General features: G+C 39.3%; 1 long non-coding RNA gene across 3 annotated transcripts; it reads left to right on the forward strand.

The window, feature by feature from the left end:
- The first annotated feature begins 541 nt into the window (after positions 1-541).
- Positions 542-17,165, forward strand: LOC102140021 (uncharacterized). Of its 3 annotated transcripts, XR_283885.5 has the most exons (5): positions 542-645; positions 6,487-6,566; positions 7,739-7,844; positions 9,243-9,437; positions 16,074-17,165. It is a non-coding gene; the product is annotated as an uncharacterized lncRNA (long non-coding RNA). The 3 variants fall into 3 exon arrangements; XR_010580836.2 differs by lacking the exon at positions 7,739-7,844; XR_010580835.2 differs by lacking the exons at positions 6,487-6,566; positions 7,739-7,844.
- Positions 17,166-17,424: the final 259 nt, after the last annotated feature.

The following is a 17,424-nucleotide window of genomic DNA, read 5'->3' on the forward strand; positions in this document are numbered from 1 at the left end:
TTATTCCCCTTGGTAATCCCTCCCTCTCATGCCTTCCCATCCATTCCCTACCCCTATACCCATGTAACCACTGATCTGCTGTCACTATAGATTAGTTTACATTTTCTAGAATTTTAGGTAACTGGAATCCCATACTATGCACTCTTTCTTGTCTGGCTTCTTTTTTCAAATTCCTCCATATTAACGTGTGCATCAATCATTCATTCCTTTTTATTGATGAGTAATATTCCAATGTGTTTGATAACTGTTTAAATACAGTTTGTGCATTCATCTGTTGATGGCCTTTTGGGTTGTTTCCAGTTTGGGGCTATTAGAAATAAAACTGCTATGAACATTCATAAATGTTTATATGGTTGTATGCTTTCATTTATCTTAGGTAAATACCTAAGAATAGAATGACTATTCTTAGGTATTTAAGAGAGACCTGGTAGGAGGTGATTGGGTCATGGTGGTGGTCCCTTTCATGCTGTTCTCATGACAGTGAGTGAGTTCTCACGAGATCTGGTGGTTTTATAAGTCTTTGGCAGTTCCTCTCTTACTCACTCTTCTCTCTCCTGCTGCCATGTGAGAAGGTCCAAGCTTGCTTCCCCTTTGCCTTCCAACATGATGGCAAGTTTCCTGAGTCCTCCCCAACCATGCAGAGCTGTGAGTCAATTAAACCTCTTTCCTTTATAAATTACCTAGTCTTGGGTATTTCCCTATAGCAATGTGAGAACAGACTAATACAATTTCATTATTACATTTCATTGTGTAATTTGCATTGACTAATGGTGTTAAGAACTTTTTCATGTGCATGTTTGACTCTGATGTTTTCTTTGGTGAAATGTCTTCCCAAACATAAAATTTTTTAAATTAGGTTTTTTGTTTTCAGTTTTGAGAATTCTTTATATATTTTGGATCCAGATATCATAACTATATAATTTGCAAATATTTTCTCCCAGTCTGTAGCTTGTCTTTTTATCCTCTTAAAGTTTTTCACAAAGAAGTTTTTTAAATTGTTGATATAGTCCAGTTTTTAAATGTTTTATTTAATAGATCATGCTTTTGGAATTCTTTGCCTAGTTTTAGATCTCAAATATTTTATCTTCTGTTTTTTTCTTTATGTTTTATAGTTTTATGTTTTATATTTAAATCCATAATCCATTTTCAGTTAATTATTGTATAAGATATGAGACTGAAGTTGAAGTTGTTTTTCTGTTTTGTTTTGTTTATGCTTATAAATGTCCAATTGTTTCTGCTTTTTGAAAAGACTAATTCTTCCTCCATTGTATTGCTTTTGCACCTTTGTGAAAAAATCAGTTGGCGCATCTGTTTAGGACTACTTATGGGTTCTGTTTCTTTGATCTATGTGTCTGTCCCTCAACATGTCACACAGTTTTGATTACTATAGCCAGATAAATAGTCTTGAATTGGAGTAGAATGATCGCTGCCACCTTATTTTCTTTTTAAAAATTGTTTTAATTATTTTGGTTATGTTGCCTTTTCATATAAATTTTAAAATAATGTTATCTGTATTTACAATATATCTTGCAGGGATTTTGATAGGAATTGCGTTAAAACTGTATGTCAATTTGAGGATAACAGACATCTTTACCATGTTGAGTTTTCCGATGCATGAACACAATATATGTCTGTCCATTTATTTAAGTTTTCTTTAATTTCTTTTATCAGGCTTTTGTAGTTTTTAGCATACACTTCTTGCACATGTTTTGCTGGATTTACACCTAAGTACTTTACTTCTTTTTAGCAATTGTAAATGATATTGTATAGTTAAATTTTATATCCACATGCCTATTGTTAGTTTGTAGAGATAAAATTGTCTTTTCCTTTTCTTTTCTTCTTTCTTTCTTTCTTTTCTTTCTTTCTTTCTTTCTTTCCTTCCTTCCTTCCTTCCCTCCCTCCCTCCCTCCCTCTCTCTCTCTCTCTTTCCTTTCTTTCCTTTCTTTCCTTTCTTTCCTTTCTTTCCTTTCTTTCTTTCTTTCTTTCTTTCTTTCTTTCTTTCTTTCTTTCTTTCTTTCTTTCTTTCTTTCTTTCTTTCTTTCTCTTTCTTTCTTTCTTTCTTTCTTTCTTTCTTTCTTTCTTTCTTTCTTTCTTTCTTTCTTTCTTTCTTTTTCTTTCTTTCTTTCTTTCTTTCCATCTCACTCTCACCCTGGCTGGAGTTGCAGTGGCACAATTTCAACTCACTGAAACCTCTGCAACCTCTGCCTCCTAGGTTCAAGTGATCCTCCCACCCAGTCTCCAGAGTAGCTGGGACCACAGGCGCACGCAGCCACAACTGGCTATTTTTTTTGTGTTTTTGCAGAGATGGGGTTTCACTATATTGCCCAGGCTGGTCTCAAACTCCTGAGCTCAAAGCCATCTGCTCACCTTGGCCTCCCAAAGTGCTGGGATTACATGTGTGAGCCACCACGCCCAGCCAAAATGGCTTTTTCTATATTTATCCTGTATCCTGTAACCTTGTTGAACTCACCTTTCAGTTCTAGGAAGTTTTTGTAGATTCCCTGGCATCTTCTACTATACATTCATGTCATAAGGATGATTTTACTTCTTCCTTTCCAATATATAGGCCTTCTATTTCTGTTTTTGGGGGTTTTGTTTGTTTGTTTTTGCCTTAATGCACTCACTAAAACTTACTGTACAATATTGACTAAAGATGATGTTGAATAAGGGTGGACATCCTTGCCTCTTTTCCAATTTTAGGGGTAAAGCATTCAGTCTTTCACTATTAAGTATAATGGAAGCTGCAGGTATTTCGTAGCTGGTCTTTATCAGGTTGAAGAAGTTTCCCTCTCTTTGTATTTTTCTGACAGTATCATGAATGGGTATTGAATTTTATCAAATAGTTTTTCTGCATGATTTTAATATGATCATGTGATTTTTCCTTTTTAGCCTGTTAATATGATAGACCACCTAGATTTTCAAATACTGAAACAGCTTTTCCTCTGTGGAATAAATCCCATTTGGTCTAATCTATAATTCTTTTTATATACTGTGGATTGAATTTGCCAATATTTTGGTAAGGGTTTTTGCATTTATATATATGAGAGATATTGGTCTGCAGCTTCTTTTTTGGAACTGTGTTTCTCTTGTTTTGGGATCAGGGTAACACTAGCTTCAGAAAATGAATTAGGATGTGTCTTCCCACCTTACTTTTTCTATTTTATGGAAGTTATTGTTATTCTTTTTCAAATGTTTGGTAGAATTCTTCAGTGAAATCATCATCAGTATGTGAAAATTTCTTTGTGAGGGACAGTTTTTATTTTAATTACTAATTCAATTTCCTTAATATTTATAATGCTATTAAATTATCTATTTCATATTGGATAGTTGTGGTAGTTTGTGTTTTTTGAAAATTTGGTCCATTTCATTGAAGTTGTTCAATTTATAAGTGTAGAGTTGTTCATAGTATTTCCTTATTGTCTTTTAAAGTCTGGAGGTTTTATAAAGATTTCCCTTGTTTCATCCCTGATACCAGTCATTTGTGTCTTCTCTATTTTTTTCTTTATCAGTCCTACTAGAAGTTTGTCTGTTTTATTGATCTTTTCAAAGAACAAACTGTTTCAGTGATTTTTCTCTATTGTTTTCTGTTTTCCACTTCATTAATTTATGCTCTTTATTATTTCCTTCTTTCCACTTGCATTGTATTTATTTTTGCTCTTTTTTATTGACAAGTGAGTTTAGGTGACTGATTTGAGGACATTTCTCCTTTCTAATTTATGCCTTTAGTGCTATAAATTTCCCTCTCAGTACTGCTTTGGCTGTGTTCCACAAGTTTTGATACTTTGTATTTTCATTTTCATTCAGGCAGGTGAGCAGTTTTTTAAAAATTTTCTTGAGCCTTCCTTTTTGATCCTCTTTCTAAATAACCAGGTTTATTTAAAAGTGTGTTATTTAGTTTTCAAGTGTTTGGATAATTTTCTGTAACTTTCTATTGTTTTTAATTTCATTCCATTTGGACTAGAGAACACACTCAGTATGATTTCAATTCTTTTTAATTTTTTAAGTTTTGGGTTTTTTTTTTTTCTGTTTGTTTGCTTTGTTTTTATACACTAGGATATGGCTTATCTGGCTATATATTCTGCGCACACTTGAAAAGAATTTTGTATTCTGCTGATGTTTGGTAGAGGGCACTATAAATGTCAGTTCCATCCTATTGGTTGATGGTGTTGAGTTCTGTTGAGTTCTTCTATATCCTTGCTAACTTTTTGTCTAAGTAGTCTATCAATTGTTAAGAAAGGAATATCGCAGTATTCAACTATAATTGTGAATTTGTTTATTTCTTTTTTAAAATTCTATCAGGTTGGGTAATTTTTATTATTCCCCCTTCTAGTTCACTGATTATTTCCTCTTTCCTCTTTATTCTGCTGCTGTTTAGCTCATCCACTGAGTTTTTATATCAATTATTGTATTTTTAAGTTCTAGAATTTCCATTTAGTAATTTATTCCTTCTATTTCTTGCTGAGACTTTCTGTTATTTTCCTGAGACATTCTAGTTTTACATTTTTTCCGAGTGTGTTACTAATTGCTTCTTGAAGCATTTTTATGAGGGCTACTGTAAAATAATTGCAGATAATTCTAACATTTCTGTCATCTTGATAAGGGCATCTATTGTTTTGTCTTGTTCCATTGGAGATCCTGGTATGATGAGTGATTTTTAAATTAAAACCTGAATATCTGTGGTATTATGAGACTCTGGATTTTATTTAAACCTCTGTTTTCACTGGTTTCCTGTGACATTGCTCTGGCAGGGGAAAGAGGATCACCTCTCATTACTGCCATGTGGGGATAGAAGTTCATGCTCCAATTTAACCTCTATGGACACTCAAGGAAGCTCCTCATTACTGCTGGCTGGTGGACAGTGTTTTGGCTCCCCAGTAGGGCTCCACTCATACCTCCCTGGCTGGAAGGAGTAGGAATGCCTTATTATCGCATACCCTATGGCCTCCACTGATGCCATGGGGAGAGTCACACTACTGCTGTGACAAAGGTCCTGACCCTGCATTAGGCCTCCTCTCACATGCCACCATTTGGGGAAAGAGGGAGGGAGAGGCACCTCTTCACTGCTGGGCAGAGGTAAAACTCCAGGCTCCCACATAGTCTCCACTGATACTGTGGTGTGGATACTTCTTCTCACCAAGCAGGAATAAAGTCCTGATTTTTCTATTCAGCATTTTCTGACACCACCCTGGAGGAATGGTGGAGGTAAGGAATAGTGTTGGGGGCCTAATCACAGCCTAATTAGGGTAGAAATCTAGACTCCCCATTAGGCCTTTCCAGGTATGAGTGGAGATGGGGCTACAGTGTTTTTTTGTTGTTGTTCTTGCTGTTTTGTTTTGTTTTGTTTTTCTCTGTTGTGTCTGACTGGAGTAGAGTGGTTCTGGTCTAAAAGTCCTCTGTCTTGCTGGGCTACTCATTTCCTATTCCTTGGCTAAAGAGAACAGTCTTTTGTTGTGGCTTTTTTTGTCTGTGCCCATTGGCATTTCTAGGTTATCATCTTCCTTATTCCCAAGTCTGGAATAGCTGCGGCAACAAGAAAGCCCAGGAACCCAGGGAACTCAGCACTGTTTTGTTCCTTGGTCCCTAAGTCCCCAGCCAATCTACCTTCTTTTCTTCCCTTTAGAGCCTTTCTACCTTTGTTTTATATATAATGTCCAAAGTTTTCCATTGTACTTAGAGGGAAAAAATAGGAAAACATGTACCTGCTACACCTTTTTGAAGCAGAACCACTCATTTGGTTTTTAGGGAGTTATTCTCAAATTTTATTGTGAAAAATAATGTTCCAGGAAGCAATATTTTTGTCCCAGGTTTAAAATAATTAAACACTGGCTTCTGTTTTCTTTTCTTTTTTTCTTTTTCTTTCTTTCTTTCTTTCTTTTTTTTTTTTTTTTTTTTTTAAGCACAGGGTTTCACTATATTGCCCAGGCTGGTCTTGAACCCTGGGCCCAAGCAATTCTCCACCTTAACTTCCCAAAGTGCTAGAATTACAAGAATAAGCCCCCATGTCCTGTGGAGACCTCTGTTTTAAAAGCAAATAGTTAATTTCCAGTTTACTAATCTTTCTTTTTCTCTAATAAAGCTTTCATATTGGGTTTTCTTTAAGTATTATATACTTGTGCCCAAAAAGAAAGTTCTCTCAACAACAATATATTATAGGAGGTCACATAACAACTGCATAATCATTCCCCAAAAAGGTTCTTTAAAATTAGTTTGACCATTGTGGAAAACAGTGTGGTGATTCCTCAAAGACCTAAAGACAGAAATGCCATTTGACCCAGCAATCCCATTAGAGTTCCCAAAGGAATACAAATTGTTCCACCATAAAGACACATGCATGCGTTTGCTCATTGCAGCACCATTTACAATAGCAAAGACACGGTATCAACCTAAATGCCCATCAGTGATAGACTGGATAAAGAAAATATGGTACATATATACCTTGGAATACTATGCATTCATAAAAAAGAAACAAGATCATGTTCTTTGCAGGAACGTGGACGGAGTTGGAGGCCTTTTTCCTTAGCAAAATAACACAGGAACAGAAAACCAAATGCTGCATGGTCTCACTTGTAAGTGGAAGCTAAATGATGAGAATACATGGACACATAGAGGGGAACAACAGACACTGGGGCCTATCAGAGGATGGAGGGTGGCAGGAGGGAGAGGATCAGGAAGAATAACTAATGAGTATTAGGTTTAATGCCTGGGTGATGAAATAATCTGTACAACAAATCCCCGTGACATGAGTTTACCTATATAACAAACCTGCACATGTGCCCCTGAACTTAAAATAAAAGTTAATATTATAATAATAATAATAATAAAACAACTATTGGTAAAATTTTTTTTTAAAATTTTTTTATGTGACAACTTTTGTTCAGACGTGGGATCTTTCCCAGATGAAGTAGCATGTTCCAACAAGAGCAGATTCTAGATGAGATTCTAGGTGGCCAAGAAATACAAGATGATATTTCTATTAAGACACAAAATTGTTCTATAGTGGAACACCAGCCCCTCCAATTTCCCCAAGTGGACTGTCCACTGGCTGCTCTATTACCTACAGTACTCAGTGAACTCTTTTCTCATTTCTTTCAACCACAGAGTTTATCAGCCCAACCTTGTTCTAATTACTGGCTTCCAAGTTTTCACACCTAGAGGCACAACTATGTACTAATGAAACTTTGGGGTCAGATGAATTCAAATTTGAATAGTATGACTGATCTCACTCCCACTTTTGTGGCTAGAGATGGGCTAGATCCTGTGACTGAGCAAAAGTAGAGAGAGAGGGAAGTGGTTTCTCTCAAAGAGTGCTCAGCAGATAAACACAAGCCCATTTTGCACTAGATCAGGAGAGAGAATGTTGGTTCAAATCTAAGATGCAGAGCAGGTTGGTTAAGGACTAAGTTAGTTGATCATTTCCTAAGACAAGACTAGGACTAACAGCAAAGGTGATATGGATACTATCAAGATGAGAGGAGAAGTGGGCAAACTGAAAACTAGTTCAAGGTCTAATTTTACAAACATGACCTACCCACTGTGGCATCCATCTTATGCTTAGCCTGATGTGCTTTGGTAGAGGAAGCACCAGCCATAGGAGTCTGCATTTGCCAATGGTGCCTTAGAAGAAAGGGAAAGCACTGGAACAGGTCAGCAAGTCCCATGCTAATGGGATTCATATCAAGCTGGGTCAAGTTGGGGTGTAGATCTCTCATTGAGAGCTAAAGCATGGCTCTAAAATCAGGGAAAGCAGAGCCATAGAAAGCAATCAAATCTGAAGAAACCAGAGGAGGGATGGAGATGGAGGCTGTAGAACAAGGTGGACATGGAAGCTGGTGGAGAACAATAAGGTAAGGACCTGATCAAATCCCTCAACCATCAGGGGTTGCTGCTGGTTTGGATATGTGGACAAGTTGGAGTGTAAATCTGGTTTGATCTGGTGGGACAATTTAACAGACCAGGAACAGAAAAAAAAAAAAAAAAAAAAAAAAAAAAAAAAAAAAAAAAGATGTACTTTACAGACCTTTCCTTCTACCCTAACATAGGAAAGCTTTAGTTTCTCTTTCTTGTCCTGGTTTACCCAAGGGTGAACTTAATGGTTCCATGAAAAGGATACATACACTTTCTGTTGATCTAAAATCAAGTCAGGTTTAGACGAAGTCTCTAAAGAGCCTTTGTCACACTTAGAACTCCAACCATGTGAGGTCAGATTGGGGAGGCTAGGGGAAGGCAACTAGGGTTTACAGGTCTCTCTAAAATATGATCACTTACCCTTTCCTCACCAGGCAGAGCCTCAGTTACCAAAGAGTAGGAAAATAGCCACATGTCTGGGTTGCTACAGAAGAGGATTTGTGGCTTGAGTCCTATTAAGAGGAACTGAGAAGTCATAGGCCTATGGTATAGATTTCGTTCTCTTAGTCCAGGGGAAAACAATTTAAGAAGGGCAAGCATCAACTTCCATGCCTTTATTTGGACCTCCCAATATCTCCTTCAAGTAGATGACATGATCCACTTTTCCCCAAACAAGTGCCTACTAGTGAGCTTTAGACCATTCTCTCAGGCACAATGTCACAAAGACGTCCCCAGACATGTAAAGGGGATGGGGCAAGGAGAGAACAGCTGTTGAGCAGAAAACCAGTAGTGTCTGTTGCTGGGGCGATTGGGCTGTCCTTTTGATTTATTTCCTGAATAGAGGCAAACCCACATCATTTGAAAGGCATTTTAGGAGATGAAATCTGCCTCCATGAGATCATGGATATTGTTGATGTCCTAGCTCAGGAGTAAGCAATTCCATTTTAAACTCCTGCTGTGATGTGACTCTCCAAAAAACATTTCCTAAGTTACATGTAAAAGCAAGTCATTAAAAAAAATGCAACTTGCTTTTATTTCTATGTTTAGCCTGCAGTTCATCAAACCTCACCCTCTGGGCTAGCAGCCCACAAATATCTCATAGCACTTACTAAAGTGTGTAATGATTTGATGAATTTGTTTATATCTCTGCCTCTCCCTCCACCTTTACTGTAAGGCTCATCTGTCTTGTTCACCATTCTGGCTGAAGCATGTAGCACCAAACCTGGCCATAGTAGTCATTCAATAAAAAGGCTGAATGAATAAAGGAATGAATGAAAATTTTGGGTTGGTAAATTGCAAGGCCTCTCTTTAGAGCACAAGAGGCACCTAGCACTAGCGGCATCTTCACCAAATTTTTATTGAACCCAAAGGACTGTTTTTAATGCTTGCCCCTGTAGGTCCTGCTGAGGATCCCTGGTGTGCAGTAGGGAACACCATGAGGAGGAGGACTAAGAAAGGCACCCTTTCCACTGATTTACATCACCATTTGTACATGGAGTTCGGCTACAGCAAAATCCATTGCTATCTCACCAGCTACAAGAAGCAAAGAATCAATTGTAATTCATTTTTGTGCTCTAGGACTTTGGTTGAAGGTAAGAGAAAAGAAGTCTTGTCTTTCCAGTTCTCAAGGGACCTCAAACTCCTCATTTTTTTTTTGCTGTGTACCAAGCTCCCAGAGACGACTTAAAATGAACTCCATCCTGAAACAAATGAAACACTGGCTACATAAATACTGCCCCAGCTTTGAGATGTGTGGTCTTTGGACCACTTTTCCTTCTGGGCAGAAAAGCAAAGAGTAGAGTCTCTAGTGAATGTGAGAGGATGAAAGAATGGGAGGGCTTCAGATGGGTACTAGGCAGTTGAGACTCTGATGATCATGGAATAGTTGTATCTATTCAGAGAGAAGGAAAAAGGGATCAAGCTGAGGGTAGGAGGGCATGGGTAGGGAAACCAAGTGTATGGAAGAATCCTTTAAAAGAATGACAGCTAAGGTGGGAAATGAGTGAGTATCTGGACAGCAAGCTGGGGGACCAGAAAGTTGAGTACAGTAAATGCTATCTCTGCTGCTATTGTTTCTCCAGCTTCTCTGCTCTTCCATGGGTGCTTTCTGTGGCTGGGATTCCCTCAGGCGAGTCCTGGGGAGCCTGAGTGGTGACACAAAAGATGAGGAAGAGAGAAAACTGGGAGGTATTTCAAGAGCTTCTTCCCCCACACTCTTCTTCATTTCCTCCTGCAATCTGGTTTCAGGATTTCCTCCTGCAATCTGGTTTCAGGACTAAAGATCCACTGTGGAAAAAGATTCGGATTCCCGCCTTCCAGGGCCCCAGACTGCCAATTTTTCTCTTTGCACAGACCATAAAATCCTGTATGGTTTTTATTAACCTTCCAGCAGGGGCCCTGCTTATTTGATGATTCATTATAAGGGGAATGGAAATCGTTAGAAAAGATTTTCAGCTAATGGGTAAAATGTGTGGGGCAGCTCCTAGCCAGGCTGCTGCTGCCTCGGAGTTCACTTTCTTTCGGTGGTCAGTCTCTGGCTCAGTGTGGAAAGGACACCCTGCTTGCCTAGAGACCAAGCTCTCTTTTGGGGAGCAGAATGCCCTGGGCTGGACTAGCATGAGCAGGCTGAGGGTGCTTGGAGAGCCAGTAGAGGCATGAAGAAGCTTGTCTCCTAGGTTGCTAGTTCAAATCTCAAACTGAGCTGAGGACAGGGAGAGGAGATGTTCACTGAGGATGTTTCTTTGTTTCCCTCACAGAATGGTTGGTCTCCAATGAGGTTCAATTTCCAGGAGGTGGTGTTGCCTCATTTATCCTCACACCTTAAGGAATCAGCTATCTGGCACAAGGCAAAATGGGGCCAATTGCTTCACCATGAGGATATTCTCTTCTTGCAGCGGAAGCAGGATTTAGGGCAGGGCTGATCTCAGAGGACCAAGGCCTGGATGACTTCTCTTTTCTGTCTATATCCTCTCCCAAGGTGATCTCATCCAATCCCATGGCTTTAAACACCAACACCCAAATTTGTATCTTCAGTCCCGACTTCTGCTTTTCAACTTCAGCTTCATTATCTACAATTGCCTCCTTGTCATCTCCATTTGGATATCTGAACATGTGCAAACAGCCTTCCGGAACCGTCTACCAACATCTCAAGAACATCCTTCTTCTAGTTGCTCAGGCCAAAAACCTTGACTCCTCGGTTTGTCTCACAACCCACCTCCACAGTAAATCATTTTCACTGCCATGAAACACATCCAGCTCTCTGCCATCTGCACTGCTATCCCCCGGTCCAAGGCACCGCCATCTCGCCATTGTCACTGTCATGGCTTCCTAGCAGGTCTTGCTTCTGCTCCACCTGTCTTCTGTCTATTCACACCCAGCAGCCTGGGTGACTCTTAACATTTGAGTCAGGTCATGTCACTCTTTCCATTCAGAACCCTCCAGCACCTCTCATCTAATGCAAAGAAAAAGCCAAAGTCCTTACAATGGCCACAGAGGCTCTGATGATCTGCCCTGGCCCTTCCCTGTCTGACTTCATCCCCCATGGCTCTCAGCTTTGCTTATTCCCCTTCTGCCACTCTGACCTCCTAGCTGTTCTCACCTCAGTTTCCCTCCACGGGAGTTCCCTCCCGGATATTCACGTGGTCACTCCATCTTTTCCTTCGGGTCCCTTTCCTTTGGGTGAGATCTTCCTTGACCATCCTCCATACAACAGCAAAATCATACCTCTGGAACTGGTCATCCCATCACTGCAGCATAAACAATTCTCTGTGGCATTTCCTCGTCGTTCATATATGCTTTTCTTCTTTTAGTGATGGTCAGTCAGGTGTGGCCACAAGAGGAGGCACAAGAGAGGTTCAGGGAAACAAAGTTTATTTTACTCACAGGTTCTGCAGACAGGAGATACACCACTCCATGAAAGACCACATGGGGAAGCGTTGAGGTAGTCAGGAGGCAGAGGACGAAAGAAAGGCAAACACATTAGGCCAGAGCCTTTTGGGGGCTTTCCATGGGAAAGGCAAGCAAGGGGGGTAAACTGTTCAGAATTGGCTAGTTTGACTCTTTCCAGCAGGCTTTAAACTCTAGGGGTGGTGCCTAGTTGCCTGATGCCTGGCTCTGGGATGATTAAGGCAGATGGATATTGCTTGTTTGGGGGGCATGGGCAAAATCAATGAGCTATAGCTCTGGATTCATTAGTTTGCATAACAAAAGCTTGTGCCAGATGAGCATTTTGCTACCTTTTAAGAATCAGCTAGGCCTAGGAGGGACAGTCTGTCCCCAGCCAGAAAAGTTTTTAAAGATGTCAAAGCATCATAATATACAAAAAATTAAAAATACTTACAATACAGTATATTCTCCATCACTACCACAATGTAAGTTCCATGAGAACAGGGACTTTTTCTCTTCTGTCCACTGTTCTAGCTGCAGTGCCTAGAATAGTGCCTGAGATACAATAATTGCTTAATAAATATTTGTCAAGTGAATGAGTGAATGAACAAATGAATGGATTTCTAATCTCCCCCCACCCTCTGATCCCAGGAGCCCTATTGTTTCTGGAGCCACCATTTCAGCTTCCTTAAAAATAAAGGGAGGGACGGTGAGGTTTGATAGTTTTATTTGAAGGTAGAGCTTCTAATGACCTTATAAGGACAACATTAAACTTAGAAAACATCTATCAAGATCCATTAATTTTTTTTTTTTCCATTTTGCCTGACTCATTTGATGAGAACAACAAGTTCACATGCAGTGAGGAATTCAGATGTAGGAAGGGTGTCAGAAGCAGGGCGGGAGAAACATTTTATTGTTTACTGAAATACAGGTCACCTCACCTGTTTCATTTTTTTAGATAAATGTTTTTATCTTTTCTTTTCTAAAGTAGAGAATACATACAGAAAAGTCCACAAAGCTTAAATGAATTACTGCTGAATCGTTGCAAAGTAAACACACCCATACAACACCACTCAAGTCAACAAATAGAACATTGCCAGCACCCAGAGCACTCCCTGTGCCCCTTATGGAATCACATGACATGTATTCTTCTATAACTAGCTTCCTTCATTCTACATGATATTTGTGAGGTTCATCAATGTCGTGTGTAGCAGTGATTAATTTATGTTCATTGTGTACAGTATACCATTTTATGAATATACCACAGTTTATCTGTTCTATTCTTGATGAACTTTGGGTTGTTTCTATCTGGGGCTCTTATGAATAATACTGCAATGAATATTTTTGTGCATGTCTTTGATGAACACAAGCTCTCATTTCTGCCCGATATATACCAGTAATGGATTTGAAAGGTTTTGTACAGACTACATTTAGGTTTAGTAGATATGCCAAACTTTTCCCTAAATGGTTGTTTTATTCTAAGTTCTCACCAATGAGAGTTTCAGTTGTTCCACATTCTCACCACCATGTAGTATCATCTGAAATTTTAATTATTTTCATTATTGTGGGTGTATAGTGATACATCAATATGATTTTCATTTGTATTTTTCTGATGACTAGTGAGATTGATCACCTTTACATGTGTTCATTGGCCGTTCTATTTCTATGAGGTGCCTGCTCAAGTATTTTGCCTGATTTATTTTCAGTTAGGCTGCCCGTTTTTTTTTTTTTTTTTTTTTTTGTAGAATTCCTTAATGTCTGAATTTTGTAATTAGAGATGGAGTATCACTATGTTGCCTAGACTGTTATCAAACTCCTGAGCCCAAGTGATCATCCCACCTTAGCCTCTCAAAGTACTGGGATTACAGGTGTCAGTCACTTCGCGTGGCCTAAGAGTTCTTTATATATTCTGAATGTGAATCCTCTATCAGTTATATGTATAGTGAGTCTCTTTTCTCACTCTATGACATCTTTTAAAACATCTTCTTAATGGTATCTTTTGATGAACCAACATTTTTAATTTTATGAAATTTAATGTATAAATATTCTTCTTTATAATTAGTACTTTTTTGTGTCTTATTTAATAGTATTTGCCTACCCCTAGGCCAAGAAGCTATTCTCCTATATTAGCTTTTAGAAGCTTTCATATTTAAATCTACAGACCAAATAAAATTGATTTTTTTTTTTTTGCTGTGGTGTGAGGCAGGAGTTGAGTTTCATTCTTATTTCCACTCGGATATCCATTTGACTTAGCACCATTTATTGATTAAGACCCACTACTCTGAGGTGCCACCTTTTTCATAAATTAAGTGTCTGTATATGGCATGAGTCTCTTTCTGGGCTCTCTATTCTGTTCCACTGTTGCATTGTTCTTTGTTGTGCTGATGCCACATGGTCTTCATTACTGTAGCTTTACAATAGATCTTGATGTGTGGTCATGTACATCCTCCAACTTTGTTCTTTGATGTGAGCTTAGCTATCCTTGGCTCTTTGTCTCACTACCTTACTTTTATGTAGGATAGAAAGCATTTTTTTTTCTTTCTGAGACAGAGTTTCACTTTTGTTGCCCAGGCTGGAGGGCAATGGTGCCATCTCAGCTCACTGCAACCAATGCCTCCCAGGTTCAAGCAATTCTCCTGCCTCAGCCTCCCGAGTAGCTGGAATTACAGGCGCCCGCCAAGATGCCCAGCTAATTTTTGTATTGGTAGGAGAGAGAGAGTTTCACCATGTTGGTCAGGATGGTCTTGACCACTCCTGACTCCTGACCTCAGGTGATCCACCTGCCTCAGCTTCCCAAAGTGCTGGGATTACAGGCATGAGTCACCACGCCCAGCAGAAAGCATCTTTAAAGGTAAAGTGCCTTCTCATTTTGAGGTGCCCTCACATCCACCTAGACTACCATCTCTGGAGTAATAAAGTCATACCCACACTTCATTCTTCAAGTGGCCCCTAGCATAGGCCTCACTGCCATTCCAGGCAGTGACTGGCCCCTGGTTCTTCTCATCCTTCCTGCGTTACCTCCACTGGCACTTTCTTGTGTGCAGCAGATATATGCACCACAATTCTCTGCAAGTTTCAGCTACTAATACTAACTCTAGTATTTCTAGTAATAAATAAAATGTATTGTGTTCTGACTGTGTCAGGCATTGTGTTAAGTGCTGTGCCTGAATTACCTTATTTAATCCTGACCATCACCCTAGGAAGTAAATATCCTTTGCCTTCCCCTTAAGGATTTACACTATCCTCTCAAGGATCCTGATTTCCCCAGCCATTTTTTTCCTTCTCTGTTAGTTTCAATGTTTCCATAGAATATAGCTTTTCTGAGCTAGAAGGGACCTGAGAGACATTTGATTTGACAAATGAGGAAATGAATGCCCAGAGAGAGGACGGATTTACCTTGGGCCTCCTCAGCTCATTATTGGCAGAAAAAGGATTAGAATTCAGGTCTCTTGACTCCAGGACAATGTGCTTCTCTCACACACATTTCCCAGGTTCAGCACCCGGCAAACAGACTAGTCTCCTCCTACCCAATTTACTTCCTTCCTGTTTCCATTTAAATTTCTTCAGTCTTGTCTATGATGTTAGCTACTTCGACTTCCTCATCTACTGTTCTCTCTTTGACCACTCCAATCTTACTTCCTCACCGCAACTGCTCTCACTGACTTCCACCCATGACTTCCATGTCACACAGCCCTGTGGCCTCCCCTCTCTCTCATCTTCCTTAACCTCTCAGCTAACTTCAACCCACATGATTTTTCCCCTCTTTCTTTTTTTTTTTTTTTCTTTTTATTATACTTTAAGTTCTAGGGTACATGTGCCTCACAAACACCGTTGAAGGTGATTGAGGAGCAAAGTAACATGTTACATAGTGGCAGGCAAGAGAGCTTGTGCAGGGGAACTCTCATTTATAAAACCATCAGATCTCATGAGACTTATTCACTACCATGAGAACAGTATAGGGAAACCACTACCATGATTCAATTATCTCCTCCTAGTCTCAACCTTGACGTATGGGGATTATTACAATTCAAGATGAAATTTGGATGGGGACACAGCCAAACCATATTGATAGCTCCAATCCTGACTTTGCTCTTGAGTTCTAAGCTTTGAACTTCTTACTTGATATCTTTGTTTGGATGTTGTCATAATTGGGTTTTCTATAAAACAAAGCCTGAAGCAAGAATTAAGGTGCCAACAGTTTAATTGAGAGGTGCAAGTTCAAGGTATTGCATGTAGGAGCAAAAGGGAAGGGAGGTCAGGGAAAGTACATAATATATGTATTGTGATATGATGAATGATATGATGTGGTGAGCCACATTACCATTTTGCCCACCTCTTCACAGAGCTGCAAAGAGACCCAGCAGGTCACTCGGAAGTTGTGTTCAGTCAGCATGTGGGACTTCTTCAGAAGAGTTACTGGAAGATGTTGAGAAGGGAATGAAGAATGTAGCTGGATGGCTCCCTTTTGGATCCCATTGTCCTTTGGGATTTACCCTTGAAGAGCTAACTCTATACTTCCCGTATGCATAATCATTATCATAATACTTATTCCTTTACTATGCATGAAGCCACCTTGTCATGTGATGTTTTATTCAAGTCTGAAAGTGAAAAAGTGACCCAGAGCTTATTCTTTCTCTCTCTCCTGGCCAGGCCTCTATCAGCTCCATAAGTGTTTGCTGAATGAATGAGTGATAGGATGAACTGCAGGTGAACTAAGGGATTAACTGTGTGGCAAGGAATACATGTTTGCCTGAATTTTTATCTGGTTAGGTTGTTCTACAACTAAAAAGTCTTTGGGAATAGGGAATATGGGCAAATTGAAGGGTATTATTTAGGTCCTGCTAGCATTCAAGGTGAGCTTAGGGATAAGTTAACAGCCTTTCTCCTGTCCCCAATTTTTAAAATTAGACTTTTAAAATTGAGATAGTTATAGGTTCACATCTAATTTAAGAAATCATACAGGGATTCCTTGTACCCTTCTCCAGTTTCCCCTAGTGGTACATCTGGTAAAAAAAAAAAAAAAAAAAAAAAAGATGTAATATCACAACCAGGATGTTAACATTGATACAATAAAATACAGTGCATTCCTTCACTGTAAGGATTCTTCATGCTTTCTTTTTACAGCCACCCCCACCTCCCTCCTGACACCACCTCCTTAACCCCTGGCAAGTCCTAACCTGTTCTTCAGTTCTACTATTTTCTTATTTCAAAAGCCTTATGTGACCGTTTGAGATTGGCCTTTTTCACTCAGCACAGTTCTCTGGAGATTCACGCAGGTGTTTGCACGCATTGGTAATTCATTCCTTCTTATTGATGAGTAGCATTCCATGGTATGAATGTGTCACAGCTTGTTTAAGCATTTGCCCATTGAAGGACATATGAGTCATTTCCAGGTCTTGGCTATTTTGAATAAAGTTGCTATACATATTCAAGCACAGGCTTTGTGTAAATATGTGTTTTTATTTTTCTGGGATAAATGATTAAAGACAACCCAACCATTGTTGGGTTGTATATTTATTTAAGAAACTGCATATTGATTTATAGGGTGGCTGTACCATTTTACAGTCCCACCGGCAATATATAAGTGATCCAGCTTCTACACATGTTCACCACATTTGGAAAAATTGAGAAGTGTTATGTAGATCCTGCCGGAGTTCCAGGTGAGTTTGGGGATTCCTTAACAGCCTTTCTTTT

This window comes from Macaca fascicularis, chromosome 14, assembly GCF_037993035.2.
Source record: "Macaca fascicularis isolate 582-1 chromosome 14, T2T-MFA8v1.1".
Lineage (NCBI taxonomy): Eukaryota > Metazoa > Chordata > Mammalia > Primates > Cercopithecidae > Macaca > Macaca fascicularis.